General features: G+C 55.8%; 1 pseudogene; it reads left to right on the top strand.

Annotated features, from left to right (window-relative positions):
• The first annotated feature begins 371 nt into the window (after positions 1-371).
• Positions 372-2,022, top strand: LOC133073052 (myc-associated zinc finger protein-like; annotated as a pseudogene).
• The last annotated feature ends 4,496 nt before the right edge of the window (positions 2,023-6,518 follow it).

The following is a 6,518-nucleotide window of genomic DNA, read 5'->3' as shown; positions in this document are numbered from 1 at the left end:
AGGAGAGGAAGAGAGAAGTTAGGACTAACTCTAAAAACGGGAGAAGAGAGGAGAGGTTTGTTGAGATGGGGTGCGGTTAGGGAGGAGAGCTCTGGGACCTGCTCTATTTGGAATGTCTCCAAGTGGAGAGGTGGGCCAGACAGCAGGATATGTACACCCAGAACTTAACTCCTGCCCACCTGACCCACAGTTTTGGCCACTGCCCCCTGGCCAGCCCAGTGTCTTCTCTGTCTTGGCGTGACACTGCCCGACGTCTTTAAATCTGAGCATTGCCTTCCTTACTCCACAGTCTGAGCAGGTTCAATGTCTCCTTGGTTCTCATTACTACTCCCCTCCCTACTCCTAAATCAAAGGATGATCAGGCAATTAGAATGCGTCCTGTGGACCAGGCGCCGTCCTTCCCTCCCTCCCCGCCGTGGCCAATGCCATGTTCCGTGTGTTCCCCGGGCATACTGCTGGCCCCTCCCCCCTCCCCCGTGCTGAGCCTGGACTCCCGAGGGGGTGGGGGAGGATGGAGGAGGGGGAGGGTGGGGGAGGGGAGGGGTGGGTGGCCTCAAGAACTCCTTCCCACCAGCTCAGGGTCACGCCCAGAACCCCCGCTGCAGGTCCGAGCTGAGCTCAAGTCCTGCTTCTTTGCCTCCCAGGGCTGCGCCCGGAGCCCATTCCAGGTCGCGCTGGTGCCCTCACCCAGGCCCCAGGCCCCGGCGGCCGAGCCCCTCCAGGTGGACTTGCTCCCAGTCCTCGCCGCGGCCCAGGAGTCCGCCGCGGCCGCGCTCCCGGCCCCCCGCCTCCACTGTGGACACAGCGGCTCTGAAGCAGCCCCCACGCCCTCCCTGGCGCCCCCTCCGCCGCCCCCCCGCCGGTGTTGGCGCCTGTCTCCGCCGCCACCATCGCCGCAGCCGCGGTCGCCACCGCCCTCCTTGCCCCAACCGCGAGGGTCGCGGGTCACTGTGGCCCGGATCACATGTGCCGGGAGAAGACGATGAAAGAGCCAGGGGCCCTCCATCTGCACCCTGTGCGCCAAGGACTCCAAGAACGGCTACACCCTCCGAATTCACGAAGTCACACACACCAGAGCCAAAGCCGGCCGGGTCCCCCTCGGGTGCTATGAAGAGGCCCACCACCATGGTGCCCCTGGGGCTTCCCTGGTGCCTCAGACGGTAAAGCGTCTGCCTGCAGTGCTGGAGACCCGGGTTCCATCCCTGGCTTGGGAAGATCCCCTGGAGAAGGGAATGGCTGCCCACTCCAGAACTCTTGCCTGGAAAATACCATGGTCGGAGGAGCCTGGTGGGCTATACAGTACATGGGGTTGCAAAGAGTCAGACACGACTGAGCGACTTTAGTTTCACTTTTTTTCATGGTGGCGCTGAGCCTCTTGAACGTGCCCCAACTGAGCGGAGCCGGTGGGAGAGCGGGGGGAGGCGGGTGCCGGCGGCGCAGCAGCAAAAACGAGAGGCCCTCACGAGTGCCCGGTGTGCCCGCAGCGCTCCAGGCGCCGAGGGCCGCACGAGCTACCACGCGCGCTCACATGACGACGCAGTGCACCAGCCCTCCAACTGCTCACACGGTGGCAAGAGCTTCTCCCGGCCGGATCACCTCCACGGTCACATCAGATAAGTGCACTCGCTAGAGCTGCCCTTCGAACGTGAGAAACATGAGACGGCTTTTGCTATGAAGGATCGTCCGCAGGCCCACACAGTAGGACATGAGCAGAAGGTCCCATGTCATGCATGTGGCAAGATGTTGAGCTCGGCTTATATTTCGGACCACCTGAAGATGCACAGCCAGGGCCCTCACCCTGTCTGTGAGCTCTGCCACAAAGGCTTCCCCCACTGCATCAAACCTGCACATCCACGCAGTGAAGGACCCTGGACTCTGGGCCCCCGCGGGCTGACCACATCCTGTGCAAGCTTGCAGCATGCCCTGCAAGACCCCTGCCCAGCTGGCCGGCCCCATGCAGACCCATCTGGGGGCGGTGCTGTCCTGGGAGACGCCCCCCCCCAGCCACAGCCCATCTGCTGAGGGGGACCCCGGGTACCCACTAGGTACAGGTGAGGTCTGTCCAATGGCCACGGCAGCAGCAGTGGCAGCCCCACCCACAGCCGTGGGCTCCCTCTTGGGGGTCCTGGGGGTGACTGTGAGCTCTCAGCCACTTCCCTCTCAGCCCTGGTGAGCTCCAAATTGGTGGGGCGGGGAGGGGTGGGGCGGTGAGTATGGAGGAAAGTCCCTCCATACCATCTCCTCCTCCCCTCCCTTTCCCCCCCAACTCCTCGCTACTTCCCCCACCAACCAAGGAGCCTCCCGAAGGAAAGGAGGAAGACATGTTTTCTTAGGGGAATTCTCTAGGTTTTCACCATTTGTTTCTTCTGCTCCTCTCTCCTCCCTATCAGATCTGACCCCACACACACCTGTTCCCTTGGTTGTGTTGAAGCCCCTGGACGGTGGGCAGGGCAGAACAGAGGACAGGAGTGGTCACTGCCCTCACCCTCTCTCCTCTCTGTGACCCCCTGCCCTGCCCTTCCAGGGATTTGTGAGCCTTCTCCCTTGATGGTCCTTCTTGCCCTCCTTCTGGTGCCCCTCCCAGGAGAGTTGGTGCTGTTTTTTTTTTTTTTTTTCTTCCAGGGGGAGGGAGGAGAGGAAGGGGGGAAATCAAAGATTCTGTCCCAGAGATGGGGAAAGGTGAGACTTAAGAAGGGGCAGAAGCAGGGAAGCAAAGGTTGTACTTTCATCAGGTGGGGTTGTTTGGGGTCAGGCCCTGAACGTCATCCTGCTTAAGAATCTGTCGGGAAAACAAGTCAAGGGGAGCAAAAGGAGGAGCCACTAGGGCCAGAGGCAGGACAAGAGATGGGATCCTAGGGGCCAGGGTAAATGGAGGTATCCAGGGACGAGAGGTGCTTTCTGGGGGTGGGGGAATGCAGCCAGTGTCTCCCCCTTCCCTCTTCCACCCCAGCTCCAGTCCTGGCCTTTTCTTTTCATCCCTCTCCCCGACAACAGAAGCTGTGGCCCTGGCCAGGTCATCGTGTTCCAGTGTCCCCTGCATATTCCTCACCCTTCACCCCCTCCTTTTGTGCGGACCCCATTGCAATAAATTTTAAATAAAAACCTGGGGGGGGGAAATGTGTCCTATGCTTGCAGAATGACCATTTGAATGCCTTCTCCATCCTTTGCTGTTGTTCAGTTGCTTAGTTGTGTCTGACTCTGTGACCCCATGGACAGTTACACACCAGCCTTCCCTGTCCTTCACCATCTCCTGGAGTTTGCTGAGACCCATGTCCATTGAGTCGGTGATGCCATCCAACCATCTCATCGTCTGTCACCCCTTTCTCCTTATCAATTCCTTTCTAGCACCTCCTAATTGAAGGCAGAAATGCTTAAGCTGCAACACAGTGTAAAAGAACCCACCCCTGGACTTCCTTGGTGGTCCAGAGGCTAAGACTCTGAGCTCCCAATGTAGGGGGCCCAGGTTCCATCCCTGCTCAGGGAGCTAGATCCTGAGACCCCCACATGCCACAGTAAAAGACCCCACATGCCCCAGTAGAGATCGAGGATCCTGTGTGCTGCAACTAAGACCTGGCACAGCCAAATAAATAAATAAAAATAACTATTAAAAAAAAAAGAGTTGGTGAAAACTGATGTTGGAGAAAACTCTTGAGAGTCCCTTGGACTAAAGGAGATCAGTCCTGAGTGTTCATTGGAAGGACTGATGTTGAAGCTTAAACTCCAATACTTTGACCACCTGAGCAAAGAGCTGACTCATCTGAAAAGACCCTAATGCTGGGAAAGATTGAGGGCAGGAGGAGAAGGGCACGACAGGGAATGAGATGGTTGGATGGCATCACCGACTCAGTGGACATGAGTTTGGGTGAACTCCGGGAGGTGGTGATGGACAGGGAGGCCTGGCGTGCTGCGGTCCATGGGGTCGCAAAGAGTTGGACATGACTGAGCGACTGAACCGAACTGAACTGATGTGCTCTTTAAAAAAAAAACCAAAAACAAACAAAAAAAAACCCTACCTCCAAGACCTTTCTTTGCTCCTTGTCCTGCTCACCAAGCAAGCCTCTGAGGATCGAGTGTCTCATGTGCCCTGTGATGGGGAAGAGAGATTTTGGATCAGTGTAAACAAGTTACTTTCCCCCTAGAAAGACATATCAATGTTTATGAAGTAAATAATCTCTAAATCTCAGTATCTCAACACACTACAAGTTAACTTCTCACCCACATCGCAGTTCACACTGAGTCTGGCATCTCTGCTGATGGCCCTATTCCATGTGGTGACTCAGGCTCCCAGATCATGTACTGCAGAGTCCCTCCCTTCCAGCACTTGGGACACTCTATGGCCAGGTCTGGAAGTGGCAGATGTCACTTCTGTCCACGATCCATTGGCTGGAACTCAATCTCATGGTTCCACCTAAGAGCAAGTGAGGAGGCTGGGGCATCCAGTCTCCCACATGCCCAGGAAGAAGCAACAGGATTGGCGAGCCTCTCTCCAGTCCCTGACACAAAAGGCTTATCCCTCCTAGTGATAAATACTGGTACTTTGGTTTTGTCCTTGCTTTTGTTGTTTCACTGTCATGTCCAACTCTTTGCAACCCTATGAACTATAGCCTGCCAGGCTCTTTTGTCCTTGGGATTTCCCAGGTAAGAATACTGGAGTGGGTTGCCATTTCCTTCTCCAGGGGATCTTCCCAACCCAGGGATCGAACCCCCGTTGCAGGTGGATTCTTTACCACCGAGCCACTGGGGAAGCCCTATTCTCTCATGACGGTTGCAGTGTCACTCAACTCTGCCACACGTGATTGCTCCCAAAAGACTGAGTTTCTGAATCAGCAAAGTTGAGGACCAAACCATGCAGACCCAAAGCACAGTCAACCCTGGAAGTGCCTTCAGCCACATCTCTTTTGGAACAACACTCTCCACCTGAGTCATCACAAAAGCCCAAGTACCTTACCTATGCTCTGTTTAACATGTCAATGAAGTATGTCCTCAATTTACTTATTTCTAGGATCTCTGCCTTATTCCCTAGTAGGCCCTGGAATGCTACCCATGGTGAGGGAGGGAGCTGAGGAAAGTGATTCAAAAGGAAAGAGGCAGGGACTTCCCTGGTGGTCCAGTGGTTAGGAATTCACCCGTCCATTCAGGAGACATGAGTTCGATCCTTAGTCTGGGAAGATTCCACATTCTGTGAGCAACTAAGCCCGAGCACCACAACTACTGAGCCCACGTGCCAGGAGTACTGAAGCAGGCACACCCAGAGGCTGTGCTCCGCAACAAGAGAAGCCTGAACACCCCAACTAGAGAGTAGCCCCGGCTCACCACACACAGTTGTGGCCACAGCAGTGAGGACCCAGCACAGCCAAAAATAAATAGTTAATTGGGAGGAAGAGGAAAGAGGCCTCAGAAAGGGCCGTCTAGCCAAGGCTATGGTCTTTCCAGTAGTCATGTATGGATGTGAGAGTTGGACCATAAAGATAGCTTAGTGCAGAAGAATCGATGCTTTTGAACTATGGTGTTAGAGAAGACTCTTGAGAGTCCCTTGGACAGCAAGGAGATCCAACCAGTCCATCCGAAAGGAAATCAGTCCTGAGTGTTCATTGGAAGGACTGATGTTGAAGCTGAAGCTCCAGTACTTTGGCCACCTGATGCAAAGAGCTGACTCATTGGAAAAGACCCTGATGCTGGGAAAGATTGAAGGCAGAAGGAGAAGGGGATGACAGGGGATGAGATGGTTGGATGGCATCACCGACTCAATGGGCATGAGTTTGAGTAAACTCTGGGAGTTGGTGATGGACAGGGAGGTCTGGCGTGCTGCAGTCCATGGGGTCGCAAAGAGTTGGACACAACTAAGCAACTGAACTGGACTGAACTCAGAGAAAGGGTGGAAAGGTGAAGGCAGGAAGTAAACTAAACAGTGGAGATAAAAACCTGTACTGAGAAAGAGGAAGGGAAGTCAGAGGGGAAAATCAGCTCTGGAGAAAAGGGGCGGCAGCAGTGGGGGCGGAGGGGTGTCGTGAACCACCAAAAGGATGAGAACTCCACAGAGGGTAGAGGTGCGGGAGCCGGGGAATGCGGGCGGAAGGAGGGAAGGGCGCCTTTAAGAACCCCCAGGGGCCAGCAGCCAGGGAACAGGGTGGAGCTCTTACTATGGTGCAGTTTGGCTCATTGGGCTCCCGGGAGCCTGAGCACCCCCACTGGGAGCAGGAGCAGGAAGGTGTGGGGGGAGGGGTCGGTGCAGGGACGGGAAGAAAGGACCAGAGGAAAGGCAGAGACGCGCAAGAAGGAGTGGTAAAGCTGCCACTGCAGCAAAGAAGTCAGCCCCCTTGTGCTAGGCCTTCTAGGTTTTTACCTCCTGCAGACACACTTAAAGCTCCCACCTCTCAGTCGCAGTTTGAAATAAGCACACTTGCCCACCAAGAGGCCAAGGGAATGGGCGCCTTCCACCCATCCGAGCTGCCCGCGCTGGGGGTGGGGGTGGGGGTGGGGGGGGCCCTTACCTGGAGCACGTGGTCGCACCTGGTCTC

The sequence above is a fragment of the Dama dama genome, chromosome 18, assembly GCF_033118175.1.
Source record: "Dama dama isolate Ldn47 chromosome 18, ASM3311817v1, whole genome shotgun sequence".
Lineage (NCBI taxonomy): Eukaryota > Metazoa > Chordata > Mammalia > Artiodactyla > Cervidae > Dama > Dama dama.
This window is presented reverse-complemented; position numbering and strand designations above follow the sequence as displayed.